Genomic DNA, 27,370 nt, shown 5'->3' on the forward strand with positions numbered 1-27,370 from the left:
GTAGAGGTCCTGGCACATGGCAGATAATCAATAAGTATTTGTTGAATTAGTGCATGAACTTTTTCCTTTTCCTTTTTCTTCCTCATTTTGAGCACTAAGAGTCCCTATAAATTGTTAAATGTTAAAATTAGAAACCAAATAGCTCTTACACTCCTTTGCTTCCTTAAAAAAGTAATTAATTAGCCCTTTGGAACAGAATCAACTATAAGGATAGTATTTTCATAATTCAGAAGAATTTTGGAATGAATTCATTTGAATAGTGCAGGTCCTAGTAGATAAATCTTTTATAGTCTTTACTGGTTAGAACCGAGGTTATCTGGGATGAATATATCAATCTTGAGTACATTATTTCTGGCAGATAGGAAGCCCTTACTTTGAATAAGTTGGCACAGTGGTAGCAACTGTTTTATAGAAGGGCTGGCATCTGAGATGTCACTAAAGCTTATCAGCTATCAAGCAGAAGATGCAAAAGCATTCTTCACACGGAACTAATCAGCTTCACTGAAAGTGAATTAACAAGAAAACACTGCTTGTTAAAATTACAAAACAATGTATCACTCTCTGTTAAAAATCTAAGAAAAAATACACACAGAATCACCCACAATCTTTTCACTCAGAGAAATTCACTGTGTACGACCTTCCAGAATTTTTTTCTATGCACATAAATGTTTCGGGTTTGTCTACTAAGGTGTAATTATACTGACACTGCTGAGGACTCTGTTTAACCTATGATGTCATGAATTTATTTCCTTGTCGATAAATATTTTTCATAGAAAACACTCCACTGTGATGAACAACTATGTAGCTAATCTCACCACATCTTTATTTCCTTCAAATATACTACGGAAGTGTAATTATCAGTTCAAAAGTTATTTTTAAAATATTTTGTTTTTAATGCATGTTGATAAACTGACTTCTAGAAAGGCTGTGTGGATTTACACTCCTGATATCAACGTAAGTGACCCCTTCCCCAGATGCCTCTCAAACGTTTTGGAGTGGTTTGATTTGTGTGCTTCTACTTCCATCCATGTGCTTCAACAACTGACAGAGTCATGTCATCACCACTATGATCAATCTCGCATTGAGTTGTTCACAGAAGGAAGGTGGGGAGCGGTGTGTTTTAAGGTCCTACTCGTGCGTGTAGAACAGCTAATCTGGCTTGTCTAGGAAAGTTGTAAATAGAATTCTGGTAGGGCTGGAATCAGCTGTCAGAGCTATGCCCTGAATTTCAAAAGTGGGTAGTAATTTCCATAAATATGCCACTTCAAACACATGCACTGAAGGGAGTCCAGCATTTCATCTTCCCAAAGAAAGGAAACAAAATCGTGCATAATTTAATACCCAAGAAACTTGGGACAAAGCACACAAAAAACGGGAAGTCTACTGGATGTTAAAGATCCCAAAACATTTTACAAAGATTGGATCTTTTCCTATGGATAAGAGTCATTTATAACAAATGAATGAATCCAGAAGGCTTTTCCTGAACAGTTGCCATGAATGAAAATGTTCTATTGTAAGTAATCAATAGTGAGAGCCCTGGACTTTTATTTAGGTTGTGGTGATTTCACCAATAATTCTAGGAACTTTCTCATATGAGTACAATAGATTCTCAGACTGTTCATGTGTTCAATCATTTGTTTGGCTGAGTGACATAACATGCCAGGCGTTGTGTTATACACTATGGGCAGTGATAGTACGTAATCCCTTATCCTTGACAAATTTGGCATACTAGAAAATAAACCAACAATGATAATACAGTGGGTTCCAAACTTGGCTGCACACTAGAACCAGCTGGGGAGCTTTTTAACGTCCTAATGACCAAGTTGTATCCCAGATCCATTATGCCAGAATGTCTGAGAATGGAGCTAGGAATTGCCATTTTTTAAAAATATTCCCTTTTAGCTGACTGTAAGATTTAAAACAGAAAAACAAAACAAAAAATAAAAATAATAAAAAGTATTCCCAGGCGAATCCAAACTGAAGTAGTTTGGGAACCACTAATATAATGTCAGAGTGAACTATAGGCCTTATTTATCCCAGGAGAAATCAAGGGAGCCTTCCAAGAGGAAGTGACTGGGCTATGTTTTTAAATGATAAATTGGTTCTCTCTACTGTTTTTATAATTTGAATCTTGCAAATGCCATAAATGAACATAATTTGAATGCTACACATGCCACAAAAACAGAAAGGGAAAAACGTTATGTACAATCCCCAAAAAAAATCATCTTTGGAAAAATTTTCCCACTGGTAGTAAAAAATTAAGTATTTGACCATATATATATATATATATATATATATGGTCAAATATCACCCTCAGAATTGATGGTCAGTGGTCTTTTATTTCCTCTATGTGGCCTGTAACACTGAGAACAATGCAAGGCAAAAAAAAAGAAAAAAAAAAAATCAGTGGTCTAGTCTGTCAGATCACCAAAGCTAGCCTCAGGCAAACATGCCAAGACAAATTCTAGAATTACAACCAGGATACGGCATCAATATAAAAAATTTGTACTTTAATGCAATCTCTTGCCTTTTTGGTAAGGTCGCAAAAACATACTTTTGCAAAGTTTATCAGAGTTCCTTTTCTTTTTTTGCTTTCCTCCAGCCCCCAAGAAAGTCAGTGGGAAACAAGCAGGGGGACAGCCCATGGCTTTCCTTTTACCATTCATTTTTGCTATTTAAGGTAGATACAGAGTGCTCAGCCATTGATCTGTTCACTGTCATCCTGCTTAAATCAATAATCTATTAGTCCCTTTAAATTAGAGTGAGATTCATCAAATGCCCTTGAGAGGCCTCAAACATTTTGTTCCTTATTGCAGGCAAGCACAATCAGTCTATGGAATGATAAAATTTTTGCTTGAAAACTCTGCCGGCTCAGCAGACAATGTGTTCTGTATTAGCTCATTCAGCGATCTCAGGCAGGCCAAAAAAGCAGTTTTTAGACTTCCCCGGGGGGGAAAGAGGCTTGTGTCATTCAATAAAACAACTACACTGCAGCCATCCTGATGTGATTTCAGTTTGGAGAAGCAGTCTTTGAGGAATAATTCAGATCTGCTTTTTGTCTCCTGCTTTTATTTATTTCCTTGCCTACTTACGGACTTACTCAGTTCTGTTTGCTGATTGAATGCCCAACAAGCAGCAGCCTCCAATGTGGCATCCAAACTGCTAACCAGATGGGCTGCCCTGCTTCGTCAGGGAATGGGCAAGTCAGAGGAACTTCTGCTACTCGGGTGAGATGGACGCTTGGCACTGTAGGTCCCCGCCCAGAGCACAGTCAGCACCAGTGATGCTGAGCGGGCTGCTCTGAACTGCACGTGAGTGGAGACGGTGAGCCTCAGGGAAGATGAGAATGAACCAAACCTGCAGCATGGTTATCAGAAGATGCTAGCCCCTATTTTAGACATCTCCACCCCCACAACATACAGATAACTATCACTAAGGAAAACAAAGCTAGAATCTCCTTCCTTGTATAATAAATTAGTCACGGGACTCATTTGCCTTTAAATCAATGTTCCTCGAAGTGTGGCCTGCAGCAGGAGAATTCTTGAGGTTAGGGAGAAAGACATTTGCTTTAAATTCGTGTTTTTCAGACTATCAATGCTGAAACACCATTTCTTAGTCTTTCCCTGAATCCCTCATGGATTGATCAAAACCAATACAAATGACGCTCCAGGAAATAGGAGTTAAGGAAAAACAAAGACGTCCAAAGCACGAGCTCCAACTCTTTTAAAAAAATTAGATTTAACGGACATAAAATTACCCTGTCAAATTGCTGCAAAAGTTTCGAAACACTTGCTCTCAATGTCTGAACTTCTCTCATTGTGGACGGGCACAGGTCTCCGGATTGCATTTTGAGAAACAGTCCTCTAAAATGACTTCCAACTCAGAGGCTGTTTGCAGACAAAACAAAAACAAAGCTAAACAAAATCCCCACCGACTGGAATGGTACAAAAGCAGAATTCCCGAGTTCCCACCGACGAAGCTTTCTTAAACACTGCCACAGCTCTTGGGTTGATTCATTCCCAAAAGAAAAGAAATTAACATTGCTGCCTGTTAAGAGGACTTGGCACTTACGAATTTAACTCACCTGAGAAAACACAGTATCAATGTCCTTGTTGTTACAACACACCTGAGTGTCATTTAAACACACAGAAAGTCTTCGACAATAGCTCCCTTCACAATTCCTTACATGCTTGGCATTTTTCTAAAGGTTAGATTAAGTAGCAGATAACATTTTTAACAGAGCTCAGTATACTTTTTTTTTTTCTTTGTGAGAGCTAATTTACGGCTGGCTAAACCATGTTGACAGATTTCAGGATTTTAGGTTGGGCCTGATTACAGGCAGGCAGGCAGGCATCATGCATTAGAAAAGCCTAGCCTTTTTACTAGAACCTTCTACGATTAAGACAGTATTTTAATGCACTCTCTGGGCAGCTGAGCTTTAAAAGAAAAAGGAGTTATAAAGCAAAAGACATTTCCTGCATGGCCCCAGGGGAATTTTGAGCCCAGAGCTCCGAATCCCGGTGGAAGGGAGTAATTTCAGCTAATTAAGGGAGAAGAGCAAAGTTGCATTTGGTCAAAATGTTCATTTGGACTTCATTTTTGTTGGCACCAAAGAGAACCTATCTGGATTTTTTTCTCCCTTTTTCTGTGGATTCACTGCAGGACTGCAAAGCCTACAGCTCACATACATTAGGGAGAGAGTCAAAGGAAACGCCAAAGTTCAACTAAAGTACATGTAATTAGAACCAGATTCTCCGCTATTTGCGTGTGCGCATGCGTGTATGAACTCGTGTGTAGACATTTTATTAAAATATAATTTACATGCATCCAAACATTTGGGGCACGGGAAGACTCCATACTGTCACTCACTTAATTTTTATGTCGCCTTTTCAGGAGAAGATCTGCTTTTAATCATCTTTCAGGAGAAACGGTTTCCACACACATGGGTTTTGCAAATCTATGAATCGCATCCTGGAATTAGGTAATTGCCAAACAAGAAAAACTCTGCTTTGAAATCTTGCCTTGCTCTGCTGCTGGCTTTGTTATTGTTAAGCAGCTCCAAGATTAGTCCCGGGTTTGGGATGGCTAGAGAGGGAGGAGGATGGGGAGTGAAGGGAAATGTCATTGTGGGGCTTTGGCAGTCTTGACTCAGTAACCTGCCCGTGACCCTAAAGAAGTGTGTGTTTGCCCGGGTCACCAGGGATCCTGGCCAAGGGCTGGAGCTGGGTTGTGAGAAACTCTGTTATTCTGACCACACATGCAACAGGTGCTGAACATAGGCAGGAGACAAAAGGAAGGGCTGGGGTAAAGACTTTGGTTTTGAGTCTTTAACAAAGCCTTGCTCAGCAAAGTGTGGTCCTGGACCAGCAGCATCAGCATCACCTGGAAACTTGTAAAAATGCAGAATCTTGGCCGGGCACAGTGGCTCATGCCTGTAATCCCAGCACTTAATCCGAGGCAGGAAGATCACCTGATGCCAGGAGTTCAAGACCCGCCTGACCAACATGGAGAAACCCCGTCTCTACTAAAAATACAAAATTAGCTGGGCGTGATGGTGCATGCCTGTAATCCCAGCTACTTGGGAGGCTGAGGCAGGAGAAACGCTTGAACCTGGGAGGCGGAGGTTGCAGTGAGCCGAGATCGTGCCATTGCACTCCAGCCTGCGCAACAAGAGCGAAACTCTGTCTCAAAAAAAAAAAAAAAAGCAGAATCTTGGCCCCACCCCAGAAATGCAGAATCAGAATAGGCATCCTAACAAGACCCCTTGATCATTTTTACATACATTGATGTCTGAGACACCCTAACATAAAAAAATGTCTTTTTATTGTCCTAACCTTCCTGCAGTCCTATTTTGCTGAGTTAATTTAGCATCAGAACTCTGTCAACTTGCCCTTTGCACAGGTCCTTACTAAATACTCCACCTTGTTAAGTACTTAATGCATTAAGATCTTCAGGCTGTGTGTGTTTATGCTCACCATAAACCAGAAGTCTTCGTTCACTCTCACAGAATTTTGGCCGTGGCTTTTAGCTGGCAGTGTGTTCAAAGTTGTACCAGAAGAGCCTGAACTAATAGTAATTACTATTTACTGAGTGCCTACTGTGTTAGGGACCACGCAAAGTGCTTAATAGACATTAGTTCATTTACTCCTTCCCCCATACCATGAGGAGGAGAGGGAGAACTGAGCACCTTAGAATTAGGAAATTTAAAACACAACAATGATTTCAGCCTTTATAAATGAGATTTAAATGACTTAATATGTTTACTATTATCTCACCAAACCCCCCAGTTTTTTAAATTCTCATTTTCCATCTCCCTGATTTGTTTCCTAGGCTAGGAAGGCCACACGGTTTGGTCTGGTGAGGCCTACTTACTCAAATTTGAGAACTGCAGAACTTTGTAATTCTCTTGCTTTTAACTCATGGTTATAACTTTCCAAACACTGATTCAAGATATGGTTAAATTTGCCAAGATAGTTTGGGCCTTAGAAAGAGAGTAAGGCTGAGGACCCACTAATCACTCACGGCCAGCAATAGAAGTTATTCCTGGGACTGGCTTCTACCATGGGAAGTGCTGTCATATTTTCATGAGGTACCATGACACATTCAACACCAACATTTCATTTTTATAATATATACCACAAGGAATATATTCAAAAATATCTCATAGGTTTTGAATGACGTTTTAAACACGATTTCTATCACTATTTTCTAGGACATACTAAGATAGCTTATGCCAGTGTTCAAATAAATCCTCTCTTACAGTCACTTAACAGGCCGACACATCTAACTGCTTATTAATGATCTGAACGTGGAGGCATCAGAAATGAAACTGCATTAAGTGAACAAATGCTAGAACAGGTCTCGGGAGTCATGTGTAGATGAAGCTAATTGCTTTGCAATATTGAGGTCCCCTGAAGAGTTTCTCTCAACATCAAGTGACTCAGTTCCATATTTCACTTCTATCGGGATTCCTGTAATATTTACAAAAGGACTGTCACACTAATAAATTACATTATTTTATTTGATCAAATTTCCTGCACACAGAGTAGATTAAAACAGGAGCATTAACATGTATATCATTTCAGATATACACATTCACATTCATTTCAGATATACACACACATTCTTTGCTTATGTACCATATACCTAATTTGAAAACCACGTTGGTACCAGCCTGACAGAAAACTAAAAGGGAAATACTTGGAAGACAACAATGAAATTATGCTTTGTCACATATCTTGCCACTCCTCTAAGATCTAAGGAAGTTCAAGTATGATCAATTACACTAGAATTAACCCAAACCCTCTTTTTGTCAATAAAATAATGCTTGGCTTACTCAGAATTTTGCTGCAAAAAATTTTTTCTGTTTTGTTTCCTACAGGTATGCACCATATGAACAGCCTCAAAATAACTTTGAAACCGATTTAATCCTCACTGTGTGGGTTTTCTTGGTTCCTAAAAAGAAAGAAAATGCCATGAGCCTGCATAAAATTGTGTGGAGGAGGTGATGGGAAAGTGGTAAGCTTTGCTGCCAGGTGGACCTGAATTTCAATCTCTCTTCTGCCATTTACTAATGGCCACAGAGTTTTATTTCTCTGAGCCCTAGTGTTTCTTTGCTGAAAATGCAGATAATCCTGATTTCTCTTGGTAAACCAGAGATGTTTGCAATTTACCTGACACATAGTAAGTGCTCAATAAATGATAACCAACCCTCCACCTCCACTTTTCCCCTCCTCCCACAAACACATTTCCCTTCCACCTTCCTTAATCTAGGGCAGGGTTTTTTTTTTTTTGTTTTTTTTTTTCTGAGATGGAGTTTTGCTCTTGTTGCTCAAGCTGGCATGGGCGGCCATGCCATGACATGATCTCAGCTCACTGCAACCTCCGCCTCCCAGGTTCTAGAGATTCTCCTGCCTCAGTCTCCCAAGTAGTTGGAATTAACAGATGCGCGCCACCACACCCAGCTAATTTGTTGTATTTTTAGTGGAAACTGGGTTTCACCATGTTAGCCAGGCTGGTCTTGAACTCCTGACCTCAGGTGATCCACCTTCTTGGCCTCCCAAAGTGCTGGGATTACAGGCGTGAGCCACCGCACCCGGCCGGGCAGGGGTTTTTAGCCAGCACCACTTTGTCTCTCACGGGACATTCTGCAACATCAGGAGACATTTCTGGCTGTCACAGTTGGGGGCTGCTCCTGGCATCTAGTAGGCCAGGGACGCTACAAACCCAGAAGTTTGAGACCAGCCTAGCCAACATGGTGAAACCCCATCTCTACTAAAAATTCAAAAAAAAAAAAAAATTTGTGGTGGCGGGCCCCTGTAATCCCAGTTACTCAGGAGGCTGGGGCAGGAGAATTGCTTGAACCCAGGAGGTAGAGGTTGCAGTGAGCTGAGATTGCACCATTGCACTCCAGCCTGGGCAACAGAGCAGGACTCCGTCTTAAAAAAAAAAAAAAAAAAAAAAAAAAAAAAAAAAGAGAGAGAGAGAGAGATTGCTAGTCTAGTCTTACTATTTCTTTTTGACAGGCAAGAAGAAACCAGAGGTATAGTGTGGTTAGGTAACTTGTTCAAGGCCATACAGCTGGTAAATAAAGAGCATGGATTTGAACTTAAATGGTCTTAAGTTCAAGGGAATGGGTCTGACCCCCATGTTGAGAGAAGACTATGACATCCCCTCTTAGGACTGTGCAGAACTCCTGTCACAAGCAGCTGTCCCTGGCAGGAAGTTTTAGAGTATGCAGGGTATGTCTAAGTCAGACAGACAGATAGACACACAGTTATCCCAGCATAAAGAACAAAAGTAAAACTGGAAAACTCAAAAGAAAGAAGTTAAGGAGACAGAAATAATGCCGTTTTCTTTCCAGTCAGAGCAATAAAATAGGAAAGTCCCCCAGAAGCAAACACAGGAATTAGAAGGCACACACAGACACACCCACTAACCCCTTCTGCATCTTCCCTGCTGAGAACTGGGCCCTCAGCAGGGAGAATGGCAGCAGCTAAGACCAAGATTCCAAAGGCCTCTGGCGGCAGTCCAACAGTGTGTGGCTGAACACTGTCAGGAGCAGTCACTCAGGCCAAATGGAGTCTGCACAATCACCAGCTCCAGGGCCTTCGGGGAGGCAGAGGAGGAGGGGACTCAGAGCCCCCAGCCCCTATGCAGGTTCTCCTTCCCTCACCTGAAGGCCACATATACTCCCTTAACCAAAATTTACTTGGCACAAGAATGAACCCAATATCCAGAATTGGTTGTGCAATAGCTTTTCTGTTACTGTCTATAGAATTAGCATGCCCCAAATGAGGGGCTGAATGACTCTTCCCAAGATGTCTGGGGATTGGGGGGATGGAGGGGGGTGGGAGGAGTAACTAGAAGTAGACACTGAACATCCTTACTGTGCCCTCTAGTTGGCTAATATATAATGCATCAGTTCAAAGGATGCACTTGATATTTCATTTGAAAAGATTCTCGGCTGGGCACAGTGGCTCACGCCTATAATCTCAGCACTTTGGGAGGCCAAGACGGGCGGATCCCCTGAGGTTGGGAGTTTGAGACCAGCCTGACCAACATGAAGAAACCCTATCTCTACTAAAAACACAAAATTAGCTGGGTGTGGTGGTGCATGCCTGTAATCCCAGCTATTTGGGAGGCTGAGGCAGGAGAATTGCTTGAACCCGGGAGGCAGAGATTGCGGTGAGCCGAGATCACGCCACTGCACTCCAGCATGGGCAACAAGAGCTAAACTCTGTCTCAAAAAACAAAAAGAAAGAAAAGATTCTCAAGTTTCTATATAGAACTGTTCAAACTACAGGAATGCTACATTGTTGGTTATTTTTTTCTTTCAGAGCAGTGATTCCTAGGTATGAGAAAGCTAAGAGTTTCAAAGTGCTTTAGCATTATTTCTTTTAAAAAAATGTTAAGAAAATCTTGAAAAACTAATTCAAATACATTTTCACCAAACTTCCAACTGAGAGCAGTCCCCCAAGGTTCAGGTCTTTTTTGTATATTCCCAAAACTTGTCCACTTTTATAGACAAGTTGTGTGAGGGATATGGTTGGAAGTATGAACTCGGGAGTCAGCCTTCGTGGATTCAAATCCTCACTCTCCTACTTACTGGCTGAGTGACTTTTGGAAAGTTACTTAACCTCTCTGAGCCTCGATTTCTGCTTGTATAAAATGATAGTATATTCTTCATTGCATCATTGTCAGCATTAAATAACGTCATTGTAAATTACTTTGCACAATGCCTGCCACATAATAGTGTTACACAAGCAGTTATTATCTTTATTGTATCATGCTTATGCTGATGAATCTCAATGCTATTCACCTTCCCTTCTTTCCCCTGTCTTGATTTGGTGACCTTCACTTCCATTTGCCCTCTCAAAGTATTTTTCCCTTCTGATGTACCTAAGAGATTCTCTACAAGCTAATGCGAGGAAAGCAAGTCATGTCAGTTTTCCCTCTCTCAACTGTCCTTTCCTTCCCAGGCCCACATGCATTAATCCAAAGTGCTCTCACTCCTCGGACGTTTTCCTGGCCGATCCCCAATCCAGCCTGCCTAGCCACCTCAGAAATGGCTTCTTTAAACCCTTCTTTACCACAGCGATCTCTCATTCGAGAGCCTTCAATTGCTGTTCAAAACCCAAAGTCCCAAACCATTGCACTGACCAAGGTGGGTCGGGGAACAGAAGGCAGTGATTATCAGTCAGCAACATCAGCTGCTGACAAATATTTATTGAGCACCTGCCAGGGAAAAGACCCCTTGATACATGCTTGTTTATAAAGAAGTTAGAATACACTGTCCCCTGCCCACGCAAACAGACAACTGAAAATGCCACAAGGCAAACATGGCCCCAGCTAGAAAAAGGATCTGATGGGGATCAGAGGCTGTCATGAGTGGGTGTGTTACCAGCACACACAAAGATTTCGGCGGCCTTGCCTTTAAATACTCAGGGCTGAAACAATGTCCAGTACATATCAAAAGTTCAGTGTTGGTTGAAAAAAGAAATGAATGAAAAAAATGAAATCTGCATACAAATCCTTACATGTAATGTGAAATAAATACTTTCAGCCAGTTCAGCAGAATCTGCCAACAGCACACTTTATATGGCGGGGTACAACTTGAGGTGTGTTTTCACACACATTACCCCATTTGCTACCTCCTGACAAAATTGTGAAGAGCAAGGATTATTAATATGATCAGTTGTTTTTTTCTTTTTTTATCTCCGTTATTCACATGAGGAAACTGAAGCTTAGAGAAGTTAAATGACTTGGCCAAGGTCACACAGTTAGGAAATAAATTGAAAATGAGTTCACCCCCTGAATCCACATACAAGATTAGTGTAAATGAGAAACCAAGTACATATTTTCATTCCTAACAGTCCTACTCATTTTTTTTTTTTTTTTTTTTTTTTGAGACAGAATCTGGCTCTGTCACCCAGGTTGGAATGCAGTGGCACAATCTCGGCTCACTGCCAGCTCCGCCTCCCGGGTTCACACCATTCTCCTGCCTCAGCCTCCCAAATAGCTGGGACTACAGGCGCCTGCCACCATGCCTGGCTAATTTTTTGTATTTTTGGTAGAGACAGGGTTTTACCGTGTTAGCCAGGATGGTCTCGATCTCCTGACCTCGCGATCTGCCCGTGTCGGCCTCCCGAAGTGATGGGATTACAGGCGTGTGCCACTGCGCCCAGCCCATTTTTTAATGTTTTAAGGCAGGGTCTGCAAATTTTGTAAATGGTCAGATAGGAAATACTTTAGGCTTTGTGGGCTGTCTGGTCTCTGTCACAGTCACTCAACTCTACCCCCATGGGGGAAGGCAGTCACAGACCAAATGTAAATGTATAGGTGTGACACATTCCAAGAAAGCTTTATTTACAAAATCCAGATTTGGTGTAGTTTTCAGCCCAGCTTTAAGATAAAGGAAATAAATACTATTCTTCCTAACAGTGACTGTACATGTTACTATAAAATTCATGCGTTTCCTCACTTCTAGGGTAAAGACAGAGGATGACAGCCATATGTCACAGAGACGTGGGCAATATTTTAAAGATACTAACACTACAGTGTGTTGTAACGGCTACGCATTTTCTTCATAACCTCATGTATACATTTTTATTAGTTAGGAAGGTCAATATGTCCACCATAAATACATTTTAAAATTCCTTCCCACATATTCTGTCTATTGGGATTATTTATCATGCTTTGTTCCCTGGCATAGAGCCAGGGAGAATATGGGAGTTTTAATACCTTTAATCCATTACATGGATTTTTTAGAGCTCCATAAGACAAAATGAAATGCACTCTCATGGTCATATATGCAATAAACCTGGTATGTCACTTAATATTTCATGTCCCATTTAATATTTCAGTTGTAACTGTTCCCAGCTTTCAACGTCCAAAATGACACAATTCCAGCCATCTTTTTGCTCCAATTTCTTTTTTGTTTTTGTTTAGAGAACTCCTGACAATTTATAAATAATAATTCTCACTGTGGACTTTGAGGGGCAATTATTATTGCTCTCTGATATTCTTTATTTTTTTTTTTTGAGAAGGAGTCTCACTCTGTCGCCCAGGCTGGAGCGCAGTAGCGCGACCTTGGCTCACTGCAACCCCTGCCTCCTGGGCTCCAGCAATTCTCCTGCCTCAGCCTCTTGAGTAGCTGGGACTAAAGGCATGCCCCCACCATGCTAGGTTAATTTTTTGTATTTTTAGTACAGACAGGGTTTCACCATGTTGGCCAGGCTGGTCTCGAACTCCTGACCTCAAGTGATCCACCTGTCTCTGCCTTCCTAAGTGTTGGGATTACAGGCATGGGCCATGCGTCTGGACTGCTCTTTGATATTCTGAAGAAGTATGAAATAACTGTCTACTGACATATGCCATCCAGTTTATGGCAACGCGGTGAACTGGTCATGCTTATTTTAATTAGGCCATGTTAACCTTGTTTTGAAAAGGAGGTGTGTGGTCGGGCGGGGTGGCTCATGCCTGTAATCCTAGCGCTTTGGGAGGCTGAGGCGGGCAGATTGCCTGAGCTCAGGAGTTCAAGACCAGCCTGGGCAACACGGTGAAATCCCATCTCTACTAAAATACAAAAAATTAGCCAGGTGTAGTCGTGCGCACCTGCAATCCCAGCTACTCAGGAGGATGAGACAGGAGAAATCACTTGAACCCGGGAGGCGGAGGTTGCACTGAGCCGAGATCATGCCACCACACTCCAGCCTGGGCGACAGAGCAAGATTCTGTCTCCAAAAAAAAAGAAAAAAGAAAAGAGGTGTTCATTCATTTCTCCAGCTAACTGATAAGGTAGTACTGGTCTCTAAAGATGGTCTGCTCAATACACCTCACCTCCTGTAACGCAATGGGTCTTTTTTTCTCAAATTGCTTGTAAAACTGACTCACACATCCACCGGAGCCCAAATGTGAACACCACCTGCTTATCACCTGCACACACCCTCTTTTATTTTGAGATGCAGATGTCTGCTTATAGGGCTGTTGTATTTTTACTTGTTCCTACAGGACATACATTGAATCTTCCTCCCCATACTGGACACTGCAATTCAAAATAATAGCAAAAGACCTGCAGGTAATAGGCCATAATACTCACTTGATACCCACTAAAGGAGGGTTTAGATCACTTGTTCTCTGTTACCTTTCATGAAACATCTGTTTCATATGAGCCACTTGAAAGTGTATACATCTGTAAATAATAAGCCTGATGTGTATATAATTTAATGAATTAGGACATAAAAAGGAATTGAACAGTAGGGGCACAGCAATTAGAAGAACTGCCCATTTTGTTAAAAATGTAGGAGTATTTCCAGCTTTCACTTGTTAACCCTTTTATTATTCTGTGGGTTCTGAGGCTTCTAATCTTCCCTATCCCTCTTCCCTGCAAAGAAAATAGAAATTTATATAGTTGGCAAAGAAAAGGAACCCTACATTATACAAAGCCAAGTTGGGAACTTTGGACTCGCTTTCTCCTACTCAGGAGATTCAAGGTAGGTATTTGAACCGCTCAGTGCCTAGGAATCTGCATCTGCAAAGTGGGGATAACAGTGCCTTTCTCTTCAGGCTGCTCTGAGGACTAGATGACATGGTTCATTTTAAGCACCTGACATATAATAAGCACTTAATAAATATTAATTATGATAGTGATTGTTTTACTTTAATAAAAATCAATCGCAACTTTAAATCATGGGGCTGGGGAAGCAAACCGCGGTTCAAAAGTTTCTCTTGAGAGTTGTTTTAGCTATTTATTTATTTTATTATTATTATTACTTTTTGAGACAGAGTCTTGCTCTGTTGTCTAGGCTGGAGTACAGTGGTGCTATCTCGGCTCACTGCAACCTCCACCTCCTGGGTTCAAGTGATTCTCCCACCTCAGCCTCCCGAGTAGCTGGGATTACAGGCACCCACCACCATGCCCAGCTAATTTTTGTATTTTAGTAGAGATAGGGTTTCACTATGTTGGCCAGGCTGGTCTCGAACTCCTGAGCTCAGGTGATCTGCCCACCTTAGACTCCCAAAGTGCTGGGATTACAGGCATGAGCCACCGCACCCGGTCCTTTAGCTTTATTATTTTATTTTATATATATATATATATATTTTAGATGGACTTTCTCTGTCGCCCAGGCTAGAGAGCGATGGTGCAATCTCGGCTCACTGCAACCTCTGCCTCCCGGGTTTTAAGTGATTCTCCTGCCTCAGCCTCCTGAGTAGCTGAGATTACAGGCGCGCTTTAGCTTTATTTTTATTTAGTTTCTTCACACCATTTCTAGGGATAGGCCAAAAAAAAGGGGTTGGGGGGGGCAAGAGGGAGCAATAATGTCCTGGTTAACAGGAAGTACCATCAGAAAATCTATTTCTGTGACATCAAAGTAAGTGCCAGAAGCCCAGGGAAATATTCCACTCGCATGTTTTCGGGCCAGTTTGCCAGCAAATGCACTTATAAGGGCTTACTGACCTTGCTATCCCAGCCAAACTGAACCTCCCAAGATTTTGACAGCCCCCATCAAGTTTACTAGAGGTGTTTTGAATAACCAAAAAATATTAGCTCACTTGAGATGTTCTCAATTTCATTTTCACTGAACTACACTCAGCATATTTCTGAGCACCTACTGCATGCCGTGCTCTTGGTTATGAGAAGGGAACACACGTGAACAGGAGAAGGCATCCGGGGGAGAGCTCGTGGTATTTCCTAGAAGGCAAACTGAGGCTTCCATAGAACATGGCCAGTTCCTCTCTGCCTCCCTGAAGTTTGTTGAAATGTTCAAGCTGAGTTGAAAGCTTGAAAATGTTGGAAGATACTCTGCCCATCTCAAAACCAAGCAGGTGTGGAGCACGGGAATAGACATCGTTATGTCTCCATGATTTGATTGCTACGGGGAATGTAATTCCCGCCCACTGAGATTCTGCAAAAATCTTAGTTTAGCTGTGCAAACTAAATGTTAGCAAAACAAGTGCTAAATATTTGCCAGGCCCCAGGAAAAATAGTTCCACCCAGAAGGAAAAGGAGTTAAACAATGACTGAAATCACCACCATACAGCATTCTGTTTACATTTTCCTGCAGTCTATTTATCTGCTACATAAAGGGATAATTAGAGCTTGTTAATAGCCATAGGAGAGAAGAATAAAGGCTGAAGGGAAAAAGGAAATAAACAAAGAGAATGAACAAGTATTGAAAGAATAATAATAGCTGAAGTATGTAGAAGTGAATTCTCTAATACAGTAGCCACTAGCCATGTGTGGCTATTGAAAGTTAAATTAATTAAAATAAAATAAAATTGGCCAGGTGTGGTGGCTCACGCCTGTAATCCCAGCACTATGGGAGATCGAGGTGGGTGGATCATGAGGTCAGGAGTTCGAGACAAGCCTGATCAACATGATGAAACCCCGTCTCTACTAAAAACACAAAAATTTTCTGGGCATGGTGGTGTGCACCTGTAATCCCAGCTGCTCAGGAGGCTGAAGCAGGAGAATTGCTTGAACCCGGGAGGCAGAGGTTGCAGTGAGCCAAGATTGCGCCACTCCAGCCTAGGCAACAGAGTGAGACGTCGTCTCAAAAATAAATAAATAAATAAATAAAAATAAAATTAAAAAGTCACTTCCTCAGCTGTATTAACTGCATTTCAAATGCCAACAGCCATAAATGGCTAGCGACTACGATATTAGAAAATGTAGAATTATAGATCCTTTCCATCATTGGAAACTTCATGGTAGGAAGTTCTATTGAAGGGCACTGATATCGAGTATATTAAAGGGTTGCTTATTAGAACATACATGCGGGTTCAACCATAGTTTACTGAGGACCATAGACCAAGTAGTATATTAGCACTAGGAAAACAGATAAAAAGCACAATACCTGACCTCAAAGACTTCTCAGTTTAGTGAGGAGACCCAGTCCACAAAACAAAACAAACATAGGCAAAAGGGGAAAAGGGTGAGAACACAGAAAAGAAACCTGGTAATTTTAATGGTAGCTATGGTAGTAGGTATCCAGGTGCTGGCAGTAAAGCTGTTGTAACTTGTCTGCATTAAAAAAAATTCATAAAATATTGGGGAATTGGGTCTGCAGGTGGGGCTCTCTGACGCCGGCACCGCCTCTAGCTAGCCGAGCTCTGGGCGAAGGAGAAGGGGGAAAGTAAGGAGGTGTCCATACCACGGTTCTTACAGCGCACGCTACTCGAAAATCCACTTGTGGAAAAGCACCCGGAAAGAAACTGGCCACAAAAGCCATTCGTGACAGTGTGCCCTCTACTGGAGGGGTGGAGAAACCTCATTGTTACAGGCCTGGGACTCGGGGACTCCATGAAATTAGGCCTTATATGAAGTCCACTTAACTGATTGGCAAACTTCCCTTTCAGTATCTGGTGCGAGAAATTGCTCAGGACTTTAAAACAGATCTGAGCTTCCAGAGCACAGCTACTGGTGCTTTGCAGGAGCCAAGTGAGGCCTACCTGGTTGGCCTTTTTGAAGGCACCAACCTGTGTGTTATCCATATCAAAAGTGTAACAATTATGCCAGAAGACATCAGCACGCTGCATATGTAGAGAACGTGCTTAGGAGTCCACTATGATGGGAAACATTTCATTCTCAAAAAAAAGGTAGTTCTAAATATTGGGTATTTTTTTCCAATGCAGCCAAAAGGTACCTAGGTATATGATTGCAAGTGGAAAAATAGAGGACAGAAATTAGGTATTGGCAGTTTTTCCATTTTCATTTGTGTGTGAATTTTTAATATAAATGTGGGGATGTAAAGTATTAATGCAAATCAAAATGTTTCACTGAACAAGTTTCAGTGGTTCAACTTTATAATAATTATAAATAATTCTGTTAAATTTTTATGGACAATGCTAGCATTTGGATTTTTTTGTTTGTTTGTTTGTTTTTGAGACAGAGTCTCTCTCTTTCGCCCAGGCCGGACTGCAGTGGCGCTATCTCAGCTCACTGCAAACTCCGCCTCCCGGGTTCAAGCCATTCTCCTGCCTCAGCCTCTTGAGTAGCTGAGACTACAGGCACCCGCCACTGCGCCCGGCTAATTTTTTGTATTTTTAGTAGAGACGGGGTTTCACCATATTGGCCAGTCTGGTCTCAAACTCCTGACCTTGTGATCCACCTGCCTGGGCCTCCCAAAGTGCTGGCATTACAGGTGTGAGCCACTGCGCCTGGCCTGGATTTTTTTTTTAATAAATTTCTTTCTTTTTTTTTTTTTTTTTTAGATAGGATCTCACTCTGTTGCCTAGGCTGGAGTGCAGTGGTGCAATCCTGGCTCACTGTAGGCTCAACATTCCCGGGCTCAGATTATCCTCCCACTCCAGGCTCCCAAGTAGCTAGGACTACAGGTGTGTGCCACCATGGCCAGATAATTCTTTCTGTAGAGACAGGGTTCTGCCATGTTGCCTAGGCTGGTCTCAAGTGCCTAGGCTGAAGCGATCTGACTGCCTCGGCCTCCTAAAGTGCTAGAATTTCAGGTATGAGCCGCCACGCAAGCCTAAAACAAGTTTCTTATTGACAACTATGTATATATGTAAAAACAATCTATTTACTGAACATCATGTGTCAGACACACTGTCTTATTTAAGGCTTTAAGACTGATCTTAAGCTTTCAAGGTAGGTATTATGGATTTATTTTAAAGATTAAAAAAAAAAAAAAAAAAACCTGAAGCAACCTGGAGCTCAAGCTTCCACAGCAGGTGCAGTGCACGAATAATGTCCACCCAACTTCACAGTATCACACTGCAGGGTACCATGCTGTATTTCACTGCATCACATGTTAGCGTCTTACAGATTTAGATCTGCTTCCACTTAGAACCCACTACACGACTTCTAGCAAGTCACTTCAATTTGTCCACCTGTCTCTATTTCCTCAAAATATATAATTCAGCAACAATTAGATTTCAAACAAAAGAAACAGGTAGAACATGGTCTATGAAAATTCAAAATACAGAATATATTTCATTTAAGACATATTTGAGCAGGGCACAGTGGCTCACACCTGTAATTCCAGCACTTTGAGATGCCAAGGCAAGCAGATTGCTTGGGCCCAGGAATTTAAGACCAGCCTGCGCAACATGGTAAAACCCCGTCTCTCCAAAAACCTAGCCAGGTGTGACAGCACACACCTGTAGTCTCAGCTATGTGGGAGGCTGAGGCGGGAGGATCGCTTCAGCCCAGCAGGTTGAGGCTGCAGTGAGCTGAGATCATACCACTGCACTCCAGCCTGGGCAACAGAGCGAGACCCTGTCTCAAAAAAATAAAAAATAAGACATATTTGAAGTCACTGAAATAAGAGCATTATCTGAGAGGCCAAGGAGATGCACTATGATTCATGTAAGTTTCACTAAATGGTAATGGTTAACTTAGGTTTGGGATCCTCTATACACAATAGATACTTAAAATATGTAGCAAATAAACATTAATTCGACTTTACTATCAGAAAGTTTTCTTTCTTCCTCTTTTGTCTTTTACTTTTTTACTTTAGGTAATGGAAGACAAAATAGCTCCACTTAATGAAGAGACACCGTCTAGCACAAACACTTAGCACCCATCTTTAGATGAGGGTTACCAGTAAACTAGAGTAACATGAAAAGCCCAGTTTCCCATCTCTCATCTTCTTGTGACTCTTCAGTAAATACCAGACTAATCCTGCTCCGAACCCCCTGAGCTACAGCGGTGACTAGGCCAGCGTAGACTTCAACAGCAAACAGGATGTAAAAACAAAAGGGCAAAAGAGTAAAATAGCCTCATAGTTTGGGCAGAGTTTCCTCCACAATGTAAAAGGCTGGTTTATAGTAGAGAGAATAATGTAATCAGAGGAAGCTATGCAAGTTACAGTTCTTTACCTCTCTTTTTCCTACCTTTCCCCTAAACCAAAACACTCGATGGTGTTTTATTCTTGGGATTATTAGGGCATGAAACATTTTTCAGGAATTCTTCACTCAGCTGACAGGATGACAAGTTCTGAAGCTGAGGACCCCCAAGTGAGTAACAGCACATGGAGCCTAGAGAAAAGCCTTTCATGGGACTTGAAACCACACTCTGCCCCTTACAATCCGAGTTATTCACCTTCCCTGAGCTTCCGTTTCCTCATCTGTAAAATGAAGATGATATCTCACTTATAGGGTTGTGAGGATTAACTGAAAATGATATATGTTGTTAGAGTAGCATTTCATTAAATATTGAACCAGCCAAAAAACTGAAAGCCCCACAACTGTTCTTCAATTTAATCATTTTCAGAAGACAATACTTTCTTTCTTGTTATAGTGCATATATGCTACGATTGTTATGGTGGACATTCTTTGCCTTTCTCTCCCAAACTGAAAGGTAGTTATTGAATCTGGGCTGGCCCTGTGTCTGCTTCACCAGTAGAATATAGTGAAAGTGACTGTATACCACTCTCTGGGTCTAGGCTTTAAGAGGACTGGGAGCCTCTGCTGCCTCCTTCCTGGAAGGCTCACTCTCAAAACGCTCTCTCTCGGAATACTGCTGCCAAGCTGTGACATGCACAAGTCACAAGCAGATCCCATAGAGCTCTCACCGACAACCAATATCCACTGCCAGCCATGAGAGTGAGACTTTTTAGATTTCCAGCTCAATTTAGCCCTGGATGATTCAGCCCCAGCTGACAGCATGCGGGACAGAGGGTCTGCCCAGAGGAGCCCAGCCCATCCACAGAATAATGTCATAATAAATTGTTAGACCAGGAAGTTTTAGGATGGTTTGTTACACAGGAATAAGTCACAGAAATCATAGAGAAATAAGTGATTTTTAAAAATCCAATAGAATCAAACCCATCCCCAAAGAACACGATTACTTAACAAGCTCCAGAAACATCCATATGAAAGTCTTCAAGAAGCTAGTTTGGAAGGTGTGCACTTATTCCGCTGTTTAAGATAGGTTTAGAACTCCTTTGTGAACTACTTTTAGAGATGATCTATGAGGCCTACACACAGAAAAACTTCACGCCCGCTCCACTGTGACAAAAATGTATAATCCACTTGATCACTCACCATATAAACCAGCTGTGGTTCTTGGCAGTTCTTAGTTCTTTCCATTATCAATCTCAGGTTCAAAGACATGAGGAGAGTTTTGGGTTTGTTATAAGGGGGTTATGTGACAATGACTTGTGTACACAAATTCTTCCCATTATATCAGGAGTTCAGAGGGAGAAGGGACAGTGTCTGATTCATGTTGGTGTCCCCCACAGATCATATCAAGGAGCCTGGCACATGGCAGACACCCAAGAGCCATTTGTTGAATGGCACATTGCAAAAACTAATCCATCAATGAGCAATAAAAACGTACTGTGCCACGACAGCATCTTTGGGCTAAGTGTATTGTGACAACTTTGAAGGTGACAATGCTCACTTGTAAAAGTCAATCATTTGCAAGAAATCTGGGGATCTGGTAAATGGATGCCCCTGAATCAGGCCACAGTGCTACCTGACAAACAGAAAGGACTGCCACCTAGGTTATGAGCTATAGACCGAGGGATCATTTCACCAAAGAAAAGAGATACCTAATTTAGATATGACCAAAAAAAAAAAAAAAAGTTTGCTATTAGCAAAGGCATGTAAGCTACAGGTGTCACGTCAAAATCAGGGCAGAAGGCCTACCTGGTGACTTCCATATGTTTTCAAGACAAGAATAGAATCTTAATTTACATGATCTCTAATCCTTCTACAGATTCTACAATGTAGACACTATTATTCCCATTTCATAGCTGTAGAAACCGATCCTGTGTCAAGGCAGGCTACTTGCATTATCTTGGACCATCAGGCCATGATGGGGAAGCAGAGGTGGAGAGATGCATGGAAGGGTAATTCTGAGAGGACTAGGGAGAAGCAGCAGTAAAACTCGTGGAAAGGGAGAACTTTTCACAGCCTCTGCTGAGTGCAAGAAAATTATTATACCCCCATTCTCTAGAAAGCCTTTGAGGTACAGGTGATAGGATAAGCTCTGGAAGAGTATTCGCAACTTTTGCCCGAACTATAAGCCCAACATGGGTTTCTGGAAACTCTTGCCGCAGAAGTAGAGAGATGCCTTTTTCATCTGCATCCCCCAACTTTCCCTGCAAATCCAAACCTGTTCAGCCTACCTCTAGTTCTTATTGTTTCCTCTGATAAGGAGGGCCCCAGTGAACAATTAAAGCTTTCAATAAATAATCTCTAAGCACATTCATTTGATTGATTGTTATTTGATACAGCAGTTAGTTTCAATGGGGCAGTTAATATTGATCACATAAAGTACTCCAGACAAACATGAAACAGTTCCAGAACTCCATGGATTATTACCCTTTATCTGCCAGTCATCTGGGTTACTTGTAATGGTCACGGAATTTAAAATCAATAATAACAATTAGTGTTCTGTACACCAAAACGGATGAATCATGTGAAATGGGTTTTCATATAAAATCAAAGGTAAAGCAAGCTGATAGCACGGAAAAAAAGCTCTCTGAATTTCCAGTGCACGTTTGGCAAGGCACTTTCACATGCAAATCCTCAAAATAGGCAGCAAGAGTGAAGGAAAGGTGTTCAGGAGAAGATGTGGCCATAAAAAAGCATATGAAACCCCTGACGATCTTAATCCAAAAAGATGAAGCATAAAAGATAAAAGTGATCAAAATGAGTTTTTTGTTTTTTTTTTTTTTTTTGAGACGGAGTCTCGCTCTGTCGCCCAGGCTGGAGTGCAGTGGCGCAATCTCGGCTCACTGCAAGCTCCGCCTCCCGGGTTCACGCCATTCTCCTGCCTCAGCCTCTCCGAGTAGCTGGGACTACAGGCGCCCACCACGACGCCCGGCTAATTTTTTGTATTTTTAGTAGAGACGGGGTTTCACCGTGGTCTCGATCTCCTGACCTCATGATCCGCCCGCCTCGGCCTCCCAAAGTGCTGGGATTACAAGCGTGAGCCACCGCGCCCGGCCAAAATGAGTTCTAACAAATGTAGTAAAATTAATGGAACCGGTAATTTCCTTCCTTGGAGATGTGTGTCTAGCTACCTTTTTCAGCTTTCAATTTGTAGGCATTAATCGTGATTTTTTTTTTGTAATAAAATGGCAACAACGGTATTTTAGTAGCTCCATGGCACCACTACTGTAATATAATGTATATATAATTAAAATGCAAAGCAACAGAGAAATGTTTCATCATTAAACTGTAACCAGCGCACTATGTGAAATCATCCATTCCAAAGACTTGTTTTTCATCAATTATTTGTTGTTTATCTGATGTAAATATAAAAAGGACTAATTAAAATATATGCCTTTTTATACAGCTTCTTGTCATTAAAGCCAATGAAAGCATTCTGAGGACCATAATGAAATAATTATGTTTGCCTTTAAGAATTCTCTTCAATAACACATGGCAGTACTGAGCTAAATTAAAACATCAGGAACTGAATTTCGCTGCCTCCATTTCCATTTTAGTTAATTAAACCCCCAAGCTTTCCAATAGACCAGACCCTAAAGAAATCTTTTGAAGCTGAAATGGCCTTCAGATCATCGGCCTTTTTATAATTATGGACTTTGACGACATGGCAAAGGTACTGTAGCCATTGAAAGCTTTAATATTTTTGAGAAGACAAATTTATTACATGAGGTCTTCATTTGCTCTGGAAATGGGAAAAAAATTGGGATGTGATCCAGATCTTCTCTCCCTGGTTAACTGATGCACTCATCTTATTTGTTCTTTTACCTGCACATTATTTTGACTTTAGCTATTTTTTTGACTTGACAAAATTTTACTCTGTGATGAATAGTAATTTATCAACAACAACATAGCAAACATTCCACTAGATATGGGTCAAATTGGGACAGTGATTCTTTGTCAAATACTAAAACTTAAAAAATAAGAAGCTATCTTTAAGACAGCAGTGGACTGAGGAGAATCTGTGAATTTTAAGAAATAAAATCCTTCCGTTTGAATTTTCTCCTCCTCCAAACCTCAAATCAGATACTTTGGAAGGCAAAGAATAAAATAAAATGAAAATAAATCTGAGTTTAAGAGAAAGGGAAGAAGGAAAAAGGTGAGGAAAACTGCTAAGTGGTTTCAGGGCTGGTAGCAAATGAAATGGCTTTAGCACTGTTGTCATCTGATGCAGATGGGGGTGGGAACTTTGTACTTTCAAAAGTAAATACAAGGCCAGGCTCGGTGGCTCATGCCTGTAATCCCAGCACTTTGGGAGGCCGAGGTGGGCAGATCACGAGGTCAGGAGATCGAGACCATCCTGGCCAACATAGTGAAACCCCATCTCTACTAAAAATACAAAAATTAGCCAGGTGTGGTGGCATGCACCTGTAGTCCCACCTACTCAGGAGGCTGAGGCAGGAGAATCACTTGAATCCGGGAGGCGGAGGTTGCAGTGAGCTGAGATCACACCACTGCACTCCAGCCTGGGCAACAGGGTGCGACTCCATGTCAAAAAAAAAACAAAGGAAAAAAATTAGGAGTACCAAGGTTTAACTCTGACAACGTGAGTTCCCTCACGTTTTGTTCTATATGGAGAGTTGGCGAGGTTTGTGAGTGGATGATATTTGGTGATTGCTGGATAGACTGTCTAATAAGACATCAGCAGTGAATTGTTGACAGCTGGGAAACAAATATCTATTCTATGACGATGTAAAATTACAATTATAATCTCAGAATCCACTTTTATTAAACTACTTACTTCCTCCCAGTTTTTCTTTGTTCTCTTCAAAGAAATCTGCTTTTGGAAATCAGGGACATCATCACCCACTATCACCCCTGTAAAAATCAGCTTTCTTCTTTCTCCCTCCCCTGAGCTGGTTCAGTTCTTCAGCTGCTGGAGGAGGCCTAGAGACTCCTGGAATCCCTGAGCCCTGACTAGAGGAAATGCTTGGCCAGGTTGAGTCGCCTTGCTGACGTCAGTTCCTGTTATCCTCGCCTTATCGTGCAGGGGGCAGAGAGTCTTATCTTACTAAATGGTCCCCTTGTAGCTCCCCCACCCTACAAGGCCAGAGAAAGAGCAAGTCAGCAGTTCCATTGCCTGTTTGAATTCCCATCTAAGAAGCTCTGAAAGCTCAAGACAAAATGCCAGTAGACTTAAGCTCTCCTGCTTCCTAGGTAGAGAGAACTTTTACAACTTTATTTTTCATTCATTTAAAGGGGTTTGGGGAGTGGGATGGGACAGAGATCATGCTTTTTAATGATGGGGTAAGGAAGCTGGGAATGAAAAGAGGAGAATTCAGGGCAACATATTGACTGATGAGGTTGTGTTATTAGATCTTACAGATCGGGCAGGTTATCTCATCTCCTATTTAACAAGAGGTACTTAGGCCAAGCCACTTACAAGCAGGATACTGATAAATCTGAAACCTGAGTTAACTCTACTCTTCTCCCTCCATCACCCCAGCTCCAACTTTTTAAGAGGAAGCTGGCAAGGGCTGATACAGATTTGTTCATAACAATTTAACTTAATTCTACTCCCTCCTCCCCACCCTGTCCACGCACACACAGGTGCTAGAGTGAGAACCGCAGTCCAGTCCATTTTGCAAGGAATGCCTTCTATTCACAGATCTATAGTTTGCTACAAAAGGAATTCATGCCCGTAAGAATGACCCAGAAACACAAGGCGATCTTAAGACATAATGAAAAAATTAAGCTGTGAGAGCTCTACTTATATTGACTATAGAATCCAAACAAAGACTTTCTGTGCCACTCCTGGGTTCAAGGGGCAGCCTAGGAGATGTTGTAATATTAAATATCTGGCATATTTCAATGATTTTTGTGGGAACCATGCAGGATATTTGAAAGTGGGTTATTCTAGAAAATCAGAGATATATGATTGCCATAACTACCCTGTAATTTGAAAGGCAAGATTCTATCTACATTAATATCTTTGGAAAGGTTTTCAGCCAAGATTTTTCTGATTAACCTTCATCAAAAACTCCCATTTCTGAAATAATCTATTTAATTGATAGTTAACTGAATTTATATTAGAACATTTAAAGTATAAAAATGTCATTTAAGGATAAATTTATGGCACTTACACATAACTCAAACTCTACAGAAGATTCTAAGATGTTCTAAAATGAACATTGCATTTATTGTTAAAATCCTGTGCGACTTGAAAAGAGTTTTGTATTTTGCATCTTGGTTTTTACATCTCCATCTTCTGCCCAAAGAGTAACTTAAAATTCTCAGCTTTTTCTAAATTATTGATTTAAAAAATTATAAATTCCTTGAGAGTAGAATTTATAATCTTTGTTATTTATCATGTATTTCCCTTCTCAGATAGAGTTTAATGATATTTGTGGAATGTATAAAGGAGAAAACAGGTTTTCTTTCTTTTTCAGCCACCTCAGGGCTTAACATATGTTGAAGGTAAATTATAAGCATCTGATATCCAGAAGAACTTTTTTTTATTTTTATGCTTTAGAGAAAAGTGCATGACAATACCTTCGGTTGTATATATCAGCGCCAGGCTTCTAGAAATGAGAAGGAAACTTCTGATTCAGGTCAGCTAGCCTATCAGAAATAGCCATTCTGGTCATTTATCTATTAAGGAAAAAAGACCTGATTCAATGCAAGGGCTTTACATTATTGGCTGGCAAATCAAATTCTAACTAGAGCTTCCAAATCAATTCCATAGCTTAAGTTTAGGCAAACAGATGTCTACTTTTCTACTGTTTTGTTTTTTGAATCCATCCTTTTCTGGCAATAAAATTTAAATGCATGCTTTTTCTTTTCTAAGTTGGACATCAAAACTCACTCCCTTGTCAAAGGTACCAATTTATCTAATATTCACAATATGATTTCTTTTTTTCTACAAGGAAGGAAAACTTTGGGAATCTTTCACTTGTTTTCGAACAACCCACAACCCTGCCTGCACTCTCTTTGCAATTTAAGGAAAAGTCCCTCTTTTTCTCTTGTTTCTGATGGTATTAGTTACCACCGTCATGTGTCCGAGAAAGCAGAAAATTATGTCCTACTTTAGAAAAACAATTGGGCCTTTTCACTGAAATATTCATTCAAAACCCCATTCAATTCATACGGTGGCTGTCAGTCTTTATTTAGTCTTTCTTTCAGAGGGTATCTTTGATTTTGCCACTTTGACCCCAATTTATATCTCACTAGGAGAGGATTTAGATACTGTTTAATACTTAAAATTTGGGTCCCAGGGCTTTGAAAAGAGGCCTTTTCTCATTCCCTAATCAAACATCACTACTGTTTGTTTTAAAAATAATTTCTTCTCATTAATGGGCAAAGTCCTGTTTCAAAAAGAAAATATTTTTTTCTTTTTCCTTTTGATGTGTTGAGTAGGGAGAAAAGACAGGGAAAAAGGCCAAGATGTTGTCACACTCATTATTTCACCAAAGCAACTATATTTAGACCACAAAATATTAAGATTTATCCTATGCCCACTAAGCAATTAATGTTGAAAACATCTGGAGCTGCCTAAAACCAAGATAATCCTGGCGGCATCTGAACAGAAATTTAGTGACTCCTATACCTTCCAGGGGCAGTCGTCAATCGTAGTATTTAGACCACATTCCCTTAGTAGTCCCCTAATCCTGACTTTGAATGCTTATAACAAGCAATTCACAGACACTACTACAAATGGCAGCTGGCTGGCATATCATTTTTCTGCCTTTAAAATTAAAAAGAAAATAACGGGAATATTTTAACACCTTTCAAAGTGAGCTTGTGGCGGTGTGCTCCATGTTCAAAGGTCTTACTTTATTTACTATGCATACACACACACACCATAAAAAAAGTCTCAAAGCAGAAAATAGTTTTGGTTGGAATTTAGTACTTTTTCTTTTTTGCCCACTGTTTCCTCTGTGTTAAAAGCAAAAACAGATCTGCTTCTCGTCAAAATAGCCATTAAGTATAATGGAAAATGTTGTGGTTATGT

General features: G+C 41.0%; 1 protein-coding gene across 6 annotated transcripts in view; it reads right to left on the bottom strand.

Annotated features, from left to right (window-relative positions):
• The window catches only part of RARB (retinoic acid receptor beta), a 775,478-nt gene that overhangs the window by 140,520 nt on the left and 607,588 nt on the right, over positions 1-27,370 (bottom strand). Inside the window, exon 1 of one of the 6 annotated variants that reach the window (XM_055285613.2) lies at positions 24,161-24,303. The exons of the other annotated variants lie outside the window; for them this stretch is intronic. The gene's annotated coding sequence lies outside the window, so the exon portion shown is untranslated. Of the gene's footprint in view, positions 1-24,160; positions 24,304-27,370 lie in introns of those variants that run through there. 6 annotated transcript variants of the gene reach the window in all.

Source organism: Symphalangus syndactylus, chromosome 1 (assembly GCF_028878055.3).
Source record: "Symphalangus syndactylus isolate Jambi chromosome 1, NHGRI_mSymSyn1-v2.1_pri, whole genome shotgun sequence".
NCBI lineage: Eukaryota > Metazoa > Chordata > Mammalia > Primates > Hylobatidae > Symphalangus > Symphalangus syndactylus.